This window comes from Microtus ochrogaster, linkage group LG1 (genome assembly GCF_000317375.1).
Source record: "Microtus ochrogaster isolate Prairie Vole_2 linkage group LG1, MicOch1.0, whole genome shotgun sequence".
NCBI classification, from domain to species: Eukaryota; Metazoa; Chordata; class Mammalia; order Rodentia; family Cricetidae; genus Microtus; species Microtus ochrogaster.
The window spans coordinates 53,844,030-53,862,014 of record NC_022027.1 but is presented as its reverse complement, the minus strand read 5'-3'; the positions used below and the strand labels follow the sequence as shown (position 1 = coordinate 53,862,014).

The following is a 17,985-nucleotide window of genomic DNA, read 5'->3' as shown; positions in this document are numbered from 1 at the left end:
CCTAGAGCTTGAGTTATATAAGGTTGTAAGCTGCATGTCACAGGCACTGGGAATTGAACTCGGGTCCTCTGGAAGACACCTATAAACTCATAACTGCTCAGCAATCTCTCCAGCCCCTAAAAAACTCATTTTCAATAAAAATTGAGTCTTATCTCACTTCCATCGGAAGATTACTCTACACACACATGCTCACACACATTTGTACACAGAGAACAACACAGGGGTGAGGACATGACTGACTGGGAACCGAGACCGGCTACGCATGCTTGCACTTCATCTCTCGCTAAACAGAAACAAGGACCACCATCACAGGCAGTGCTGGAGAAACCTTAAGTACAAAGAAAACAAAAAGGTGACGTCTAAAGCAATTTTTCTACATTAGAAACATGGTACACAGCCCACAAATCTGCAGTTTTCAATGGCTGAGCCATCGTGCACACAGCAGCACCACAACACCCCACGCCCTCCATGTCTCTGCCACCCCCACATCACACAGGTGATGCTCCAGTTAGTTTACCACCTCACAGAAGCAGACAGATGCATAGCAGTCTTCCCTTGGACTCAGCAACGATTTAAAGGTGTATTATACTATAATACTGGTTGCTAATTCACAATTGAGGTTTATTAATCCAGCATTTGGTCTTGGCCTAATTTAGGAAAAATTAAAAAAAAAAAAAAGGTACAAACTTTGCACCAGGCTGTAATTGCCAAAATTCAAATGCAATGTGATCTGCCTTGGTCCATGTTCAAAACAAGTAAATACCCCGATGGTGATTCTATGTGCATTTTTGGAGCTTGTTATTTCTGAGGCATGGCCAGGAAGTTCACAGATATGCAGATATGACCACAGAAAGTTAAGGAAACCCTACCCCATCCAACTACCAGACATTCCACCAGTCAAAAGTAACACAGTTTCCAAAAACCATCACAAGATGTTAAAAATCTGGACCAAAAATGATAGTACCACATTCTAGTATAAATGTCACATAAAAAAAAAAGCACAGTGTTTTTACCTGGGCACACACACTATGACTATATGCTGATTTCGATGATTGAAAGCCACTATTAGAAAGAGTCAACTGTCTCCTCCCCCAGCCTGGGGCAGGGATGAAAGTGGGAATTTGTGGCTGGCAATTAGTTAAATGGAAAAGCACACTATGATGAGGACCAGCAAAAGGGCTTGCCCATTTGTTCCGGAACCAGAAAGAGGTGGGAAGCACTTTCCTTAGAGATAATTTCATGCCTGGGGGCTGCAGAGATGGCTCAGCAGTTAAGAGCACCGCCTGCTCTTCCAAAAGTCCTGAGTTCAGTTCCCAACAACCACATGGTAGCTCACAACCATCTGTAATAAGATCTCTTGAGGAAGAGACCTGGTCAGTCATCCTCAACTTGGAGAATAAAACCCAATATGGACAAGTTCAACAGAACCTCCATATACAAGCTGCCCATGCATGTATTGCCAGGGCATAAATTTCACTTCATTTCATTTTTCAATTTCATGACTACAAAGTACTTAAATCGCTAAAAGAAGCCCCCTCCCCAATCTCTTACTCTGCTTTCCCAGGGATAGCATTTGATTCCCGTTGCTCTCTTCCCCATCCCCGCCCCCACACACTATGCACTGCTGCAGGGACAGTCAGGGCATGTGCCCTTTCTCCCTCGCACTCCCCCATGCACCACACTAGCTCAGAACCAATATTTACGAGAAAGGGCTGATGAGATGGCTCAGCGGGCAAAGGAACAAGTCTGATGATCTGAGTTCAATGCCCACAAGCCACATGGTAGAGAGAACCAGTCCCGCCCGCTTTCTTCCGACCTCCACATATGTGCCATGCCATATGCGCACATGCACACACTGCACACACGTCTAAATAATAAATAATTATGTGAATAAAAGAAGCTACAAGAGAATCAGTGTAGCTCAAGTCTTTCTGGCTCCTCTCTCCCTCCAAATAAGAACCGAGTCAGAGAACTGGACAGGCTGCCCCATGTAATAAAGTACAGCTTGGCACCTCAAAGTCTGCCACCGAAAGGAAACTTCCCAAAAAGGGAGGGGATTCTGAGCACACCGGTGCGCTAATCAGGCTCTTAAAATCCACATTCCCCCGCCGGGCTCAGGCTCTGCACTGTCATTCCTGCTGAGCAGAACCAGGCTCTTCTGGTAGCTCTTGCCAAAGAACGCACTGTCAGTCCTGGCTAGGCGAATGAGGCTCAATGGCAGATTCAAAAAAAAAAAAAAAATTCTTATGGAACACAAGATAATAATAAAACAACATAACCCAAACCAATGATTGCTGATCAGGAACTCCCAACTCTCACGCTGTCTCCGCACTCCGTGTCTGTGCTCCCTAGAGCAGGTCAGCAACCACCCTGCACCTCTGCTGTCACTTCCCTCGTGGACTCTACACAGAGACCAACGTTCCGGCAGCCTTCCTTCCCCACTGGGGCACGGCCTTAACCCAACAACAGCCCCGTCCACTAAGCAGAGAATAGAGCAGCTACTTACTGAAGGCATATTATACTCTGGCACTGTATTACACTCTTAAACATACTATAATTTCCTCAAATTGATGCCACTGATTATAAAATTGATCACTAGGCTTGGTATGGAGAAATCAGTCCAGTAGATGTGTCCATCAGTCAAGATACACATCCCTATTTCAAAAAAACTTAAGATCAATTAAAGTGTCTCAGGGAATGGTGTGCACTCTCCAATTTCATTCTCCTATCAACCACTGTGGTAGGCGGTTTTTACAACAGGCAGACTAAAACTGGGTGACACATGAGGTTGCACAAACACTCTGGAAGCGGCTGAGCCAAGAAGCTTCAAGATCCTGTCAAACTGGCTTTCCAAAGGCTGCCTGTGCCTGAGACAACACACCGGGAGACCATTGGATAAGGTGCAGTGTTTCTTCATTTCCTTCTAAAGCAGCAAAGCGATTTTGGGGGTTCACATTTCACTCTCACTGCTACCCCATGCAAGTGCTTCAGACCAAAAAAACAAGAAAAAGAAAGAAAAGCAGAATTCTGGCCATGTTCTGATCTCTCGCCTCCGAGAACAACACTCGGTATTGACATCAAAAAGAAGAGCGTTTCCAGAGGTCTTCTGAACTTTGCTTCACTAAGCTAAAAGGAAATGAACAGAAGAAACCCTGCCACTGAGACCAGAGGCTCCTTTCTGCAGTGCTCCGTTCAGCATCAAGTTTCAACAGGACGGCAATTTTTATAACGGCGCTGTTTTCATAAAGGCTTACCAGGAAGTGGGGGCCACAGAGGCTGGACACTGAAGAGGGGAGCCAAAAGATCCCAGCTTCTCTAGGGTGGCTTTGCTCAGGACCTGCTCAGTGATCTTGGAGAGAATTCAACCTCTTAGGACTATTTCCTTCTTGTGATAAAGGAGACTATTACCACATCTAGCCACTTCACAGTGGCAGTATGAAGTCAAGTGCACGGTCAGGGAACTTTAAAAGCTGACAGGAAGAACCAACACAGGGGATGCCCAGCGCCAACATGAATTAGCAAAGTGTTCTTTAATAATGTGCACACTTTTCTTCCAGCATACTGCTCCTTGGGTTGCTATCTGCTGCTTTCCTGCCCTGCTGGCTCCCTGAGGTGCGTGTCCCTGTGTCCTTGACTGGAACCCTCTCCCCTTCCCCATCACCTGTTCAACCAATCCTCAGGGGATAGGGAAGGCAGGCCCTGCTGTTCCCTTCACCGAGTTGTAAAGGTGTTCCTCGGGCCACTCCGAGAGGCATACTCTGCTGCAGACTGTCTCCCCCAAAGCTGCCTACCGTATCACACTGAGTCTCCCAGACTTTAATCTATACTCCACTGACCTACTACTTACTACCTCTGCTTCTTCTAGGCTACAAGTTCTGTGACAGCAGGGGCCAGCCAAACTAGCCCCACCCCTGACTTGACCACACCCCACATTTGCTGGTGTGTTTCCATTCTTCACACTTAGAATCCTGACTTCTGGGGCTAGAGACGTGGCACAAGCTGCTTTCCCAGAGGGCCTTGGCGGGACTCCAGCACCCACATCTATAGCTTCCGTGCTCTCTTCCGGCCTCCGTGGCCACCAGGCATCCATGTGATACACAAACACACATGCAGGCAAAACACCATCCACATAAAGGAATTTCAAATATGAGGGCTTTGATAACAGTAGGAGCTGTAGGCTGTTGGAACTAGAAATCCACACCTGTGCTACCTGTGTAGAAACAATACCATACAGGGGGGACGGCGAACCCTCTGTCCACACCTGCGCTACCTGGGTAGAAACAATACCATACAGGGAGGATGGCGAACCATCTGTCCCTGTTTCTCCTTGGCTTGCAAAAACAGAAATAACTCACAAACATTAGATTGAAATAGAAAGGTTAAGACTCCTGTCTTCAGCTCCTAGGCCCCACCCGCCTCCTCTGAGGAACGGCAAGGCCCATCGGTTCCCACTCACGGTGCACAGTACAGCACTGAGCAGCTGCCTACAGATTGGCAGCCAGTGTGGACACGATGCAGAAGGAACAGGGCCCAGGCATGCTCTCACTCCCCAAACAAAACGAGAATATCTTTGAGAGAAAGGCAGTTTTGGCTCTCTTTCTAGCAATTAAACTTAAGTACTGAACAAGGGACCGAGGTGTTTGCTTCCTGTGTGAGGAACTCAGCTGGGCTTTCCAGAACCCACCGTAAGGGTGTGCACAGCAACACACATCTGTAACCTCACTCAGGGCTCCTGAGGCAAGACAGGAAGCAGAGACAGGAGGGTCAGTGACCCTGGCACACACAGGTAAAAATGAAGAGACCGTGTTAGAGTAGAGGCTGTCCTCTGGCGTGTCCACTGTGGCACAAGCTTGCTCGCTTTCATACACGTGCAAACATTTCTACAAGTACGTACACACAATGTTGGTTTACACATGCATATCACATACACTAAAACACATGGGCAAGTAATAAGTACTGAATGTACGTATGTGGAACACGCAAAGCCTGGGAAGAGTTCTACAGGGAAGAAATAAGACAGTGCATGTCAAAATTTCAGCCATACAAATAAATAGATGCAATTATATGAAGATGCCATAATCATCACATCTAAGAAAGATTAGAGACGGAAACCAAAAGACCTGACTGAACAAGGCTTGACATAATGTTAATTGTACTCTGAATACACAGTAAATCACCTACAATGTTAGGTTGGCTCCAAGGACAGGATCACACTGCTGGGTGTGCCCGCTTCAGCTGGAAAAACACATAAAGGAGCAAGCATTATAGTATCATAGCCCGTGGGAAGCTATATACACCAAACTTTAGGATAAGAGTTTTTGAGGCTCCTAGATGCATACATGGGCACACTTACAGACGAATTAAAAACAATAACCACAACACGTGCACACACACACACACACACACACACACACACACACACACACACACAGAAACCCAGGGGTGTTTGGGGCTATTAATCAAAGAGAATCACTAAATAAGGCACCCTAAACAGTTTTCTTTAACTGAAAGTATGCTATGCAAGTTGCATTTAACTGATACAATCTTCTTTGAACGATTATTAATTGGGTTGGAAAGATGGATGAGCAGTTTATAAGACACGGCTCACTGAACAGCCACATGCCTCCCTTCCGGCCTCCATCGGCAATGCTCAGGTGCAGAAACAACACACATATATCATTTTAAAAACATATTTTTACTGAAGGTTGTTAAACATGTTTCATCTCTCTAAAGAGTGTTTCCAAAAAGTAGACCGGCTTTTTTAATACATTTATTTAGGTCAATGTGTACACATGTAGCTGTGTGCATGCATCCCCGAGTGAGTCAGAGGACACTGTAGACACTGGGCCTCTCCTCCACAGTCCAGGTCCCCGGGACTGAACTCGGGTCATCGCGGTTGGTGGCAGGTGTCTTCGCTCACTCAGCCGTTGCACTGGCCCCTAAATAGTGTGAAGTTTCTTTGAACTTTTCTTTGAATTTTTCTGGAATGTTAAGCACACATCAACCACTGAGCTACATTCACGGGAGCCCTGGACCACTAATAAGAAGTGAAAAAGAGCAGTCACACACAAAAATCACTCGTGTCCCGAAACACCTCTTCGGAGCATCCGACTGCAGGGGTTAGCAGACATCTAATTAGACAGTGTTTGCAGAAGTCTCCATGGTTCTCCAAACAACTTTTTTGGAGGAAGGAGCATAAAAGTTTATAAACATGGTGATGAGATGGATACCATGGAGGGACGCCTGCAATCCCAGCACCCAGGAGCCCAGGCCATCTTCATTCAAATACACAGTGAGACAAAGGACACTCATTATTGACTTCCCCGCAAGACCTTCTCCAGGAGGGCTACGCTGCTGCGGACTCCCCTGGTGGGAGAATCTGGAAGAGACGAGGCTACTGCAGTCTTTCCAGTAATGACCCTAAGGACCGTCTGTCCCCTCCAGGTGGGGGCATGCTGGGCTGGGGTAAAGGCAGGGGGTGCGACCCACAGCCACACAGCGCAGAGAAGGCCTCCAGTCTGTCTGCACTGGCAGGAAATGAGAGCCTGCAGCCCTACTTGTCCAAGGTACACTTTCAGGGAAACTGCTCTGGTAGCCACAAACTATGGCGTCCTTCTGACTTTCAAACTAAAGCAAAAGTGCGCTGAAAATGGGGGAAGCGTAAAAACAAAACAAAACAAAACTTACAGGAAGTCGTCCTTAAAGACCAATAATAGTAATTAAACAATTTTGTGTTCCTTCCAAGGCAAGTCAGTCATCTGACCACATGACTGAAGCTTTGTTTTAATCAGAGTCATAAAGAGGGTTCATTTTCTAAACACACATGGAAACGCAGTAAAATCTCAGTCTGAACTGACTGAACTTTTCCATCCTCGAAATCCTGTTTAGAACTTTATTAAGAGAAAGTAACATTGGTAATTATGAAACCTGGGGTTTGGATTCTTGAGATCTGCATCCAAGGAATAAAAGCAAATTAAGTAGTGAATAGCTGTCCTCTTCATAGAGAATTGCAAACATTAACTTGACGCAAATGCTAACAAGAGGAAGGTGCCGCTGTGTCTGGTTTCTAACACTATTTCTGCTCACGAGATTCTGAGTTCCTAGATTTTTGGTAGCATTTGCAAGGTTCACTGAAGACAAATGGAACAGTACCTACTAGTGCTGACGCACCTATACCAGCCAATGAACTAACACCTTAGCATAAAGGTTGAGAGTCACTTAGAAGTGGTACCTGGATGGACAGATGGTCAAGCAACAGCAGCTTCACCACGCCACTAATGGGGAAAACACCGAACCTCACTTTTCAGCTTCCTGCCTGTGAAGGATCACCATTCACCATGCAGTGTTGGGGAGTGAAATCCCAGTGGGGTAAGCCTCTAAAACACTGGGCCCTTGATGAAAGATCACAGCTGTGAAGCCCATTGTGGGTTTAGCAACCATGAATGATTTGGTGAAATTGGCTAGTAGGCACTAAAAGGCAAAAAAACCCACAGAGAGCGGGTCTAGACAACTCATGGCAGTGGTTTAAAAAAAAAAAAAAAGAAAAAGACAAGTCCTTGCAAATGGCCTAACCCATATGATCTATTTCTCCTTCTGAAACCCAGTCTGCTTACTAAAATGTCTTCAGAATGTGTGCTTGAGAGATTGTTGAGTGTGGACATCAATTGTGCAAATATGAGCACCTCTTCATGTAGGGTGTGAGCCCACAGTTGGATGTGCTGTCATTGTGCACTCTGCGCGACCTCTGTGCTGCTCGCAAGCATGTGTGCACACACGCACATGCACACTCTGTCTCTCTGGCTGCTCCTGTCTCCCACAAATCATATTAACATACGGTTCTCGTCTAAAACAACAGTGCCAATTACTTTGTCAATCATGAGATGTTTACAGACACTTAAACCCGCTCTTCCTTTAAGTGTCCGTGTCTGTCACATTTAAGTGGCATGCGGTGTTTGGAAGTGATGTTTAACTCCGAGTTTCATGGCGTGCTTGGACCTTTTCTTTTTCTAGCTAAGTATAAGCTGAGGCTACAGAGGCATCTGAAGGAAGGGACTGGGCGCGACTTGCAGCCAGTTTCTGGAGGAGGCTGAAAGCAGTTGAAGTCATAGGAATGAGATAAACCGTTTAATCCATGCCTTGTCCGGACAAACGCAATGGTTTTATCCCAGGCTTACCAATGGCAGTAATCACAACGTCTCCTCTAGGCTAGGTGTTGCTTGTCTGTCTCCTGGCATCGATTATTTTCAAAAACAAAAACCAGAATCCAGCAAGGATGGGGGAGAGAAGGGGAAGAAAATTACAACAGTGGTACAAACAGCTTCAAACTCCCCTGGGGATTAAGGATACTGTAACAAACACAGGAGGAGGAAGGAAGAGTCTGTCTACACTTCCACACATTTAAAAGAAACAAATAAATTGGTACAGTGTAAGAAAATCACCTTACTGTGCACTTGACGAGCATGTACGAGGCGTTGGGTTCAATCCCAAATCCACAAAAAGAAAAGGAAAAAAAAAGGCTTTAAGAATGTACTGTCAGAATATTATAGCAGTTATAAACCATTGATTTAGGGGTACCAACAAACACCTAAATTTAAAATATATTTTGCTTTCGTACAGCCCATTTAAAACCAAATTCAAGTAGCATGTAAGCTTGTGTCTACAGGTTTAACTGGAGACTAAGACCATAGTTTGTGAACTCCAGACTGACCCTCTCTCAAAGAAAGAGGACAGATGGAGGAAACAAGAGGAGAGAAGAAACTTAGTCGTCACACGGAATCCCAAAGCAGACTTCATCTGTTCCTGGCTTATCTTTGTATATCAATTGTCCTGGAAGGACAGAGAAACTGCCTAGGACTTCAGCAAAGGTTCCTGGCTAGTCATTGCTAACCAATCAAAAACAAAAATATACTTAATAGCAAAGTTCTGAATAAACACTTAACATTCCTCAATAGTACTTAATACAGGAGGAGCAAGGTAAAGGCAAGGTGTGAAACAGCCTACAGGGGGACGGGAGAAAGGAGAAACTACTTGAAAAGTACTATAATATTTTCTGATTCTAAGCTATTCACTATAATTTTCTTATTTTTTCTTTTTTTTTTTTTTTTTTTTGGTTTGGTTTTTCAAGACAGGTTTCCAGTGTAGCTTTGGAGCCCGTCAGTTTGCAGACCAGGCCAGCCTTGAACTCACAGAGATCCTCCTGCCTCTGCCTCCCGAGGGCTGGGTAAGTGCCACCGTCGTCTGGCTTGTTCACAACAATTTTAAAAAGTAAGACAACAGCATCAGTCACCGGATCCTTTCAAACCCTTCGTCTCTCACACGCCAGTTTCTGTCTGTTGTCCATGGGGAGCACACACAGGGCCAGTGGTCCTCACACTCCTATCTCCAGAGCACACACAAACAGCCGCATTCACCTCAATTCCAATATTCTTACACTCACCGCCTCTCATGTCTCTAACCACAACACAGAGAAGAGAGACCATGGGAAACAAGAGACGATGATGCTAACAGTCACAACAAAATAACTGCCTCTAGAAGCCAAACTGCAGCTCAGTTATACATGATCCAGCAGGGTTCTCCTGACACTTCCGACACCTGGCACACGGCCCGTGGGAAAACGGTAGTGGAGCGCACCACTTCCTTCCTGACATGGTAATGGGGGACAAAGTGAAGCCTTTAGCTGACCTTAAGTGTAGAGTTGGTTTTGTAATGACAGAAGTTTGTCGATAAAGTGAAACAGCTGGAAAACTGCTTAAAAACAAGGAGAGTGCCAGGCGGCGGTGCTCGCCTTGATCCCAGCACTCAGGAGGCAGAGGCAGGAGGATCTCTGAGTTCCAGGCCAGTCTGGTCTAGATCAAGTTCCAGGACAGCCAAGGCGACACGGAGAAGCCCTGTCTTAAAAATCCAAAGGAACAAACCGGTAATTTGAAAACGTTCTCTCCTTTAAACTATTTGACGGTCAATTCCAACGTAGCTTTTTGGTTTTTGTTGTTGTTGTTGTTGTTGTTGTTGTTGTTGTTGTTGTTACTCACTCTGTAGACCAGGCTGGCCTCAAACTCAGAGTGATCTGCCTGCCTCTGCCTCCAAGTGCTGGGATTAAAGGCAGGCACCGCCTGGCAATATGGCTTAAAGTGAGCACATTCTATATTCTGAGAGGAAAGATGGAGACATTGGCATCTTTTCTTATTAAAGTTTTTCATCAGATAAATCAATACTCCAGACACATACAGATGACGGGACCACAGACAATGCTAAAAAGCCAAAACAAAACCAAATACAGTGAGAAGCACAAAGATAAAGGAACGAGTAGTTTATCTATACAACAGCATGCACTGTTGTAAGCATGTACTGAAACACCTCTGGCCTCTAAAAGGCCTTGCTACTGTGATACCTTGGAACTTGTGGAAGGAGCTGGAAAGATGGTTCAGTGGTTAAGAATGCACATTACCTCCAGGGTGCGGTGGCACAGGCCTTTAATCCCAGGACTTGGGTGCTAGAGGAAGGAGGATCTCTGTGAGTTCAAGACCAGCCTGGTTTACAAAGCAAATTCCAGAACAGAAACTCTGCCTGAAGGGGGTGAAAAAAGATGCCTAACGTTCTTGCAGGACCATAGTTTGAGCAGCATCCATATCAAGAGGCTCACAAATACCTGGGACTCTTACACCAGAAGGATGTAACACCTCTGGCTTCTAAGGGCACCTGTACTCATATGTACCAGTGTGAGCATGCATGTGCCCCCATCTTCTAAACTAGACTTAGAATTCAACATATCTGAATAAAAAATAAACAAAGGCACAAGATCTTAAAAGAATAATACATGTCCACAATTCAATGACCAGTATCTTTTTTTAAAAAAGATTTATTTATATAAAAAAAAGATTTATTTATTTCTTATGTATACAGTATTCTCAGTACTCTGTCTGCATGTATGCCTGCAGGCCAGAAGAGGGCACCAGACCTCATTACAGATGGCTGTGGGCCTCCATATGGTTGCTGGGAATTGAACTCGGGACCTTTGGAGGAACAGACAATGCTCTTAACCTCTGAGCCATCTCTCCAGCCCAGTGACCAGTATCTTCAACTTTTAAATGACAAGTATCTTTAACCTATAGCTTTGCAGCATTTGTCAATTCGAGACCAATGTTTGAACAATACAAGAAATAATTATTAGTTATAGGAATCATTGACCATTTATGCTTTTAATTGCCATAAATATATTAGCAAGATACACGTAGTCAGGCACGGTGGTATAATCCTGTAATCATAACACTCAGAGACAGAGGCAACAGAATGGCCTGGCCTACCTAAGCTACATGGTGAGACAATGTTTCTAAACACACAACAATAAAACCGGGTTGCATCTGCTACAAATTTAAAACTATGTATACCTTCTCTTTCTCTACTTTCACTACTACTATTTCATAGGATGGCAGGCTCCAGAGTCCAAACAAACAGTCATGCAAACCTCAAGAGGTAGCCCAAGTCTCTGATGACTGCCAAAAAAAAATCCACAAGAAGCTTGGCTTACCTATCAGGAGTTCACCACTGGGAGGACCAGGGAGGAGCAGAATGCCTGTGGCTACAAAGCCTATTTACCTTGTTTATGGTTGTGCACACAAAAGACTAAACCAAGCTGCACCCATTGTTACAGAGAAAAAAAGAAAGAGACCTAGCCATCTCCTGCCTCATTCCATACCCTCGATCTCCTTTCTGGGGCTCCCCTTCCTGAACCTCTGGCTGGACACCTGCTGTGGGGCACTTACCTCCCTGAACACCTCTTAATGCCTTTCCACATGGCCAAAAAGCTTTCCTGCCTTACTAGGTCACTGCCGTTGGTGCTGGTGGCAGCAATGGCGGCCCTGACAAGGAAGAAGTTTGCATGTCTTCCTGGTACAGAGCCATAAGAAGCAGGCATGCTCCCAGGCACAACTCCCCTGGCTCTGCTCCTAAAAACACTCTCTCAAGTACAGCGTTGCTTAGCAATGTTTGCCTTCCCCCTGTACATCTGAAATTGGCAACATCTGTCCCTTTGGCAATTTTGACTCCTGCGAAGCACCCTGTGCAAAGTTTAAAAACATACAGCTTCATTCGCCAAAGGGCAGGCTGTCCCTCCTCCTCCCTTGCTCCCACAAAACCAAGACTCCAAAACGGCTTACTCTTTGTGCTGCTTTCAAGGACAGGAGGAAGATCAGTGGGGTTTACAGCAGCTGATGGCACATAAGCAAAATATTTAAGCCACCAGTGGGAGCTCCTATTAAACTACACCTAATAAGTACCGTGCCTGCATGATTACACCTGAGGATGTGTCTGAAATAAAAACCTCACTTGATTAACAATTTCCTTTAGAACAGTTCTATCCCCTGGCATTACATGCACGCAGGCAGGAGTCATCAGTTAGATAAAAAGGCAGATCCGAGAGCAAAGGTAGCCATGTCCTTCCACCATCTTGCCCTTCTCCCTTTTCTCTTCTTCCCGAAGGCCCTCTGCATGCTAAGCAAGTGCTTTGCCACTACTGGGCTTACACACCTCAAGCACACTGAATGGTGATTTTCATGTTCACACTATACACGAACACAAAGAACTAGAAAATTAATCTAATATTAGAAATTTTAAGACAACTCTGTTATCTAATATTCTTAACAATTTGCTGAGGTTATCACTAACTCAAACGTTCCTCACAGTGTTGTGACTACATGCATAATACAAAATCCATCTAAACGTAAAATAAAGGTGAAATGCCCTAGTTCATATAATTTTATCTAACACACTGGTGGACAATTGAAAACATGAGTGATAAAACTATAAAGTCGGCCACAATTGAACTCTGTGCATTCAACTCTAGTATATGAATATTAAAGAAATCAGGCTACAATTTCCTTTACCTTTTAAGCCAACCCATCTTTGACATTAGGAGCAACTGTTTCCAAAACCATTCTGCTGGAACCAAGTTCTGGCTACAGAGGGTGGGCTACACCAGTGCTCCAGTCTACCTGCCACAGAGAAAGAAAAACCTCCAAAGCCAGGCATTGGTGGTGCAAGCCTTTAATCCCAGCACTTGGGAGGCAGAGGCGGGCGGATCTCTGTGAGTTCAAGGCCAGCCTGGTCTACAGAGTGAGTTCCAGGACAGCCAGGATTGTTACACAGAGACATTTTGTCTTAGAAGACCAAATTGAGAGTTCAGGAAATCTCAGATTTCCAAGGTTCTCTGCATAAATTCTGCCTACACACAGCACGGTGATGAGCAGGATTCCTGCAGGGTCAAGCCTCCAGCGCTGGCTCCACCATGGTCAGGTGCTAATTAAGGCAGCGTGACCATGGTATCCCCCAGTCTTACTATGCATGGACAGTGTGAACATGGTGTCCCGAGTACATCCCCATTCTTACTATGCAGCCTGAGCTGGCCAGAATTCCTTGTTGGTCTATAGTGGCCTTGACCTCTTAACCGCCTCCGCCTCCCAAACTAGGGGGATCATCACCATGCCATGTGGCATTACCACTAACACCCCACTACCCCACACAGTGCGCTAATGCCAGCAGCCACTACATCTGTAGCTCTGAGGATGCTGTGGTGTCACTGATATGCTCCTGATAAACTCTGGATTGACTTGCATGGAGTAAGAAACTTGTGATTGTAGAGGGTGGGATCCTGTGCTCTGGAGCATAGGGAGGAAGGAGCAGGGGCTGGGTGCTGTCCACCAGCCAGGTGCTGATAATCCCACCAAATTGGGCTGGGAATAACTACAAAGCATCCTTCAAGAAAAATACAAGGAAAGGCTCAGGCTGGGGTGGGAGCAGGGTTACACACAGAAAGGCCCTTTTTCTTTCTGACTGTAGAGACCAGTTAGGACTCTGTAGCACATGGTGGCCACAAACTCACAGCAGCCTCCCACCTCAGCCTCCAGAGTGCTGAGATTGTAGTGTGTGCTGCCATGTCAAGCAGTGCTGTGTGTCATGTGACCTACATGGTAATGACACTGGAAGGCAGGCACTGGGGTATTAGTGACATTTTCTCTATTCTGGGGTTTTTGCCTGACTCCTACTCCTTAGGACATGGTTCTCAACATCCCCAATGCTGCAGCCCTTTAGTGCAGGTCATGCTGTAGTGACCCTGAACCATAGACTTGTTTCTGTTGCTACTTCAGAACTGTAATTCCGCTACTGTTATGAATTGTAATGTAAACACCTGTGTTTTCCGATAGTCTTAGGCACCCCTGTACCAGGGTAGTTCGACCCCCCCACAGGGGTCACGAGCCACACATTGAGAACTGCTACTTTAAAAAGCCATGAGCAGTGCCAACTAATAAGAGAAGAACTAATTCTCTAAGCATGGGAGGTAAAGCACAGGCTATCATATCCTGTTAGGTAAGTCACCTCTTCCCTTGATCTGCTGTGACTGATGGCCTACCCTTCTGTGGTACCCTGGAGGAGAGCTTTAAGACCCTGGATTGCATCATCTCTGAGTATGCTGATACTCCCTTTTGCCCCAATCTCCTCAGAGTCCTGTGGAACCAACATCCTTCAGTCAAAGCTGCTGAAATGCATTTCCAACACTTATCACAAGAGGATCCATTCACTTGGTACCAATACAGGGCCACAGTGGTCTGTCACCTTGTAGGAAGGATGATGGAAACCTTGTCCAAGGTGACAGCCCCTTAGATGGCAGCTCCTATGTCTTTGGATAACTTAACACCAAGACCATCACCATAGCAGTCCCCAAAAGTGACAAAAAAAAAAAAATTGAACCTGCTTCTGCACTAGAATGATCTTTAGGGATGCCCCCAGAGAAGCCAATAATCTCGAGTTCCTCGGTGGGCAGATCTCCTCCAGGGAAGTGATCCTCATGTGTCGGCCGGGTGGCCCAGTCTGGTGACAAGGATCCACCTGTCGCACCAGCCACCCCCCACCCCGCCAGCCTCCACCACAACCCTCCTTGGTCTCCAGGTCCTCGAGGCCTGGCTACTGCACCTGTGCCAATGGGGGTATCCAGAAGAAGACGGGGTCAATTACTGTTTGGTTGGAAACTCAATATGCTTCCAGTTCCTTGTGAAAACACCAAAATCAAGAGTTCAATGTGGAGAACACGGGTGTTTAGATGTTAAGCACACTGTTCCAGAGAGGTTGCTCCTTGGTAGGGCGCCATCTCCAACAGCTGGCTCTAGTCCCTCTATCTCACAGTGGGGCAATGTGTAAAACAGAGACTGCAAGACCTAAGTACTCATGTTGAAGATTCTTTTACTAACTACAGACCCAATGTTTCTCATTTTGTTCAAAGAGGTTCTGAAAGACCCTTTGTCAGAAAGACAAAGCATGGGGGGAAATTCCTGCCCTGCATGGGGATTACACACATGTAGCATACACGCTAACTCTAGATCCCCTGCCCTGTAAGGTATTACACACATATAACGCACACTAACGTCAGATGCCTTGCTCCATTGTTATCTTATCTTCTCCGTGATCTGTACAACTTTGGTAGACTGGCACATACTGCCTGAGGTCAGTAGAAGCATGAAGCATGTATGCAAAGCACACCACGTGCTGTGTGATAATGCTCTTGTACACTGTAGAGATTTGTCACTCGGACTGGTTTAATAGAACACCTCAGGGCTGTGCAGGCACTGCACACATGTAGTGTAATACAAAATAAAACCTAGGACAAAACACTCATGTGTACAAAACTTAAAAACCAATAAATCTTTTGTTTGTTTGTTTGTTTGTTTGTTTTCCAAGAGAGGGCTTCCCTGTGTATCCCTGACCATCCTGGAACTAGCCATGTAGACTAAGCTGATCTCGGACTCAGAGATCCACCTGCCTCTGCCTCACGAGTGCTGGGATTAAACACGCATGCAGCCACTGCTGGGCTAAATCCTTTTTTAAAACTCATTTTTAAAATGGTTTTAGTTCAGGTCCCCAGACAAATGTCCTAAACAGAATTTCACCCCATACCATGCTCAACCCACCCCGACTGGCAGTGGGTCAAACATGAACTAAGGATCATCATTCAGATCAAGTTAGGTTAGGAAATCTTCGTGCTGAGCACAACACAGCAAACACTCAGTTTTCAGCCAGTCCCCACTTGTGCTTGAACACAAAAGAGACACACTGCTACCTGACCTCACATGCTCACCACCTGGAGGACAGCCCAGAGCACACAGCAGGTGAAGCTCAGAGGCCAGGGGACCACAGAACTTCAGCAGCACCGCTGAGGATCAGGAAAAGCTCTGAGGAAAGCAAATGAGAGCCAGGTCTGCTTGCCTGCCCTCTCGGCTCTGGGGGTAGGAGTTTATAAAGACAGAACCACCACTATCAAACACAAAGAAGGCTAATGGTGAAAACAGGAGCAGTGGCAGACACCTGCAGTCCCAGCTACCAGGGAGGCTGAGGCAGGATTGCCTGGGCCACAGGGAACAGCCCAAGTGCTAAAGGCCAGACTGGGCACAATAGTAAGACCAACTAGAAGAAAAAGAAGGCAGTGGAAAGTACTCAGAGATGTTAGATTTAATAAAATCCCCTTCTCGTGTACTGACGTCATGGTTTAAGGAGGACAGAAGCAGCCAGCAGGCTCAGGACCCATGGAAGAGATCTCAGGTGAAGACAAGACGGTAAAGGAGAGAGAAATGGGGGGGGGGGTTTCCTGCGACTGCTCGTAAAGTAACATCCACAGGACTGAGGTGCAAAACGCTAAAGCTGCTTGCAGAAAGAAAGCGATCCTGGGGCCAGGAAGAAAGCAGGAGACGATGGCCAGTGTCCGAGGCAGGACACGGAAAGGGAGACACAGTGGAATGAAGGCCAGCAGATAAACGTGAGACACCCACAAAGCTCTGGAGGGGGCGCAGATGAAAGGTCCAGGAGCTTGACGTTCTGAGGCTAGACAGAGTCATTCTGTGATACTTCCAGTTGCAGCAGCTGAAGTCTGGGTAAACACCGCCAGGGAGAGGTGAAGACAGAGCCCTGGGGAGAAGACAAGAACAGGTACTGCCAACAGAGATGAAGGCCCGTCTACAGAGGGAAGTGAAAGCTAGCCGCAGAAGGTACATGGTGTGTCTCACGTTCAGAGACAGCAAACATTACATGACCTGGCGAGCTTTCCTGGGTCGTCTGGTGGCACAGCCCAAATGGCAGAGGCCCAAGAGGCGGGGAGAAGACACAGGCAGAGTGTCTGCCATGGAGGGAACAAGGAAGTAGTGATGGCAGCAGACAGAAGAATGGTTCACTCTGCTCGGAAGCTGGAGCCGGTGCTGCGGAATGCAGGAATGCAGCGCTTCAAAACAGCAAAATGGAGAAGGCACTGGAGTGCAGGCAGAGGGCCAGAGGAAGAATGGCCCCCTGCTGTGAGACCACAGGAAGTAAAGCAAAGGATGGAGGCAGGTCTGGGTAACTAGGCGCGAGCAGAGGAATCCTATCCAGATGCTTCCGATTCTGAAGGTGAGAGGCTAAGCTAAGGCCTCCTTATAAAATCCTCAGGACCTCAACTGCATCTCAGCCACCCTCTCCTATGCAGCGCCCCAACAGCCCTCATTGCATTTCATCAGTGGTCAGCACAGGAAGTCAGGGAGCCCAAGTCACACAAGTCCTCAGCACTCAAAGGACAGGCTTTGGGCCAGGGCACCAGCACTGGGAACCAACCAGCGGGCTGGGAGCCCTTAAACTCCTTAGGGACCCAGCTCCTCAACATGCAAAATGTGATTCGTGCCAACACATGTCACAGTGTTCTTTAACAATGGAGAGAGACAAATAAATGAGCAAGTTCTTCAGAAATCAGGAATCAAAGAAAAACATTTCTGATTGCCTGTTTTTATAAAGTGTGATATTTACTCCAGAAACTGTCAAGCCAAGTGGATGTGATTGAGCACAAGTCTGCACTGCCTAGAGATATCAGGCGGTGGAAGGAGGGGAACACAGAGACCATGACACTGGCAAACAGGTAGTCTTGGTTTGTTTACTTGTATGGGTCAGAACTGGTTTCTAACTCGAAGTCCCCCTGCCCTGTGC

General features: G+C 46.3%; 1 protein-coding gene across 2 annotated transcripts in view; it reads right to left on the bottom strand.

Annotated features, from left to right (window-relative positions):
* Aff1 (AF4/FMR2 family member 1) overlaps nucleotides 1-17,985 on the bottom strand; it is a 165,164-nt gene that overhangs the window by 47,373 nt on the left and 99,806 nt on the right. The window lies entirely within an intron of this gene.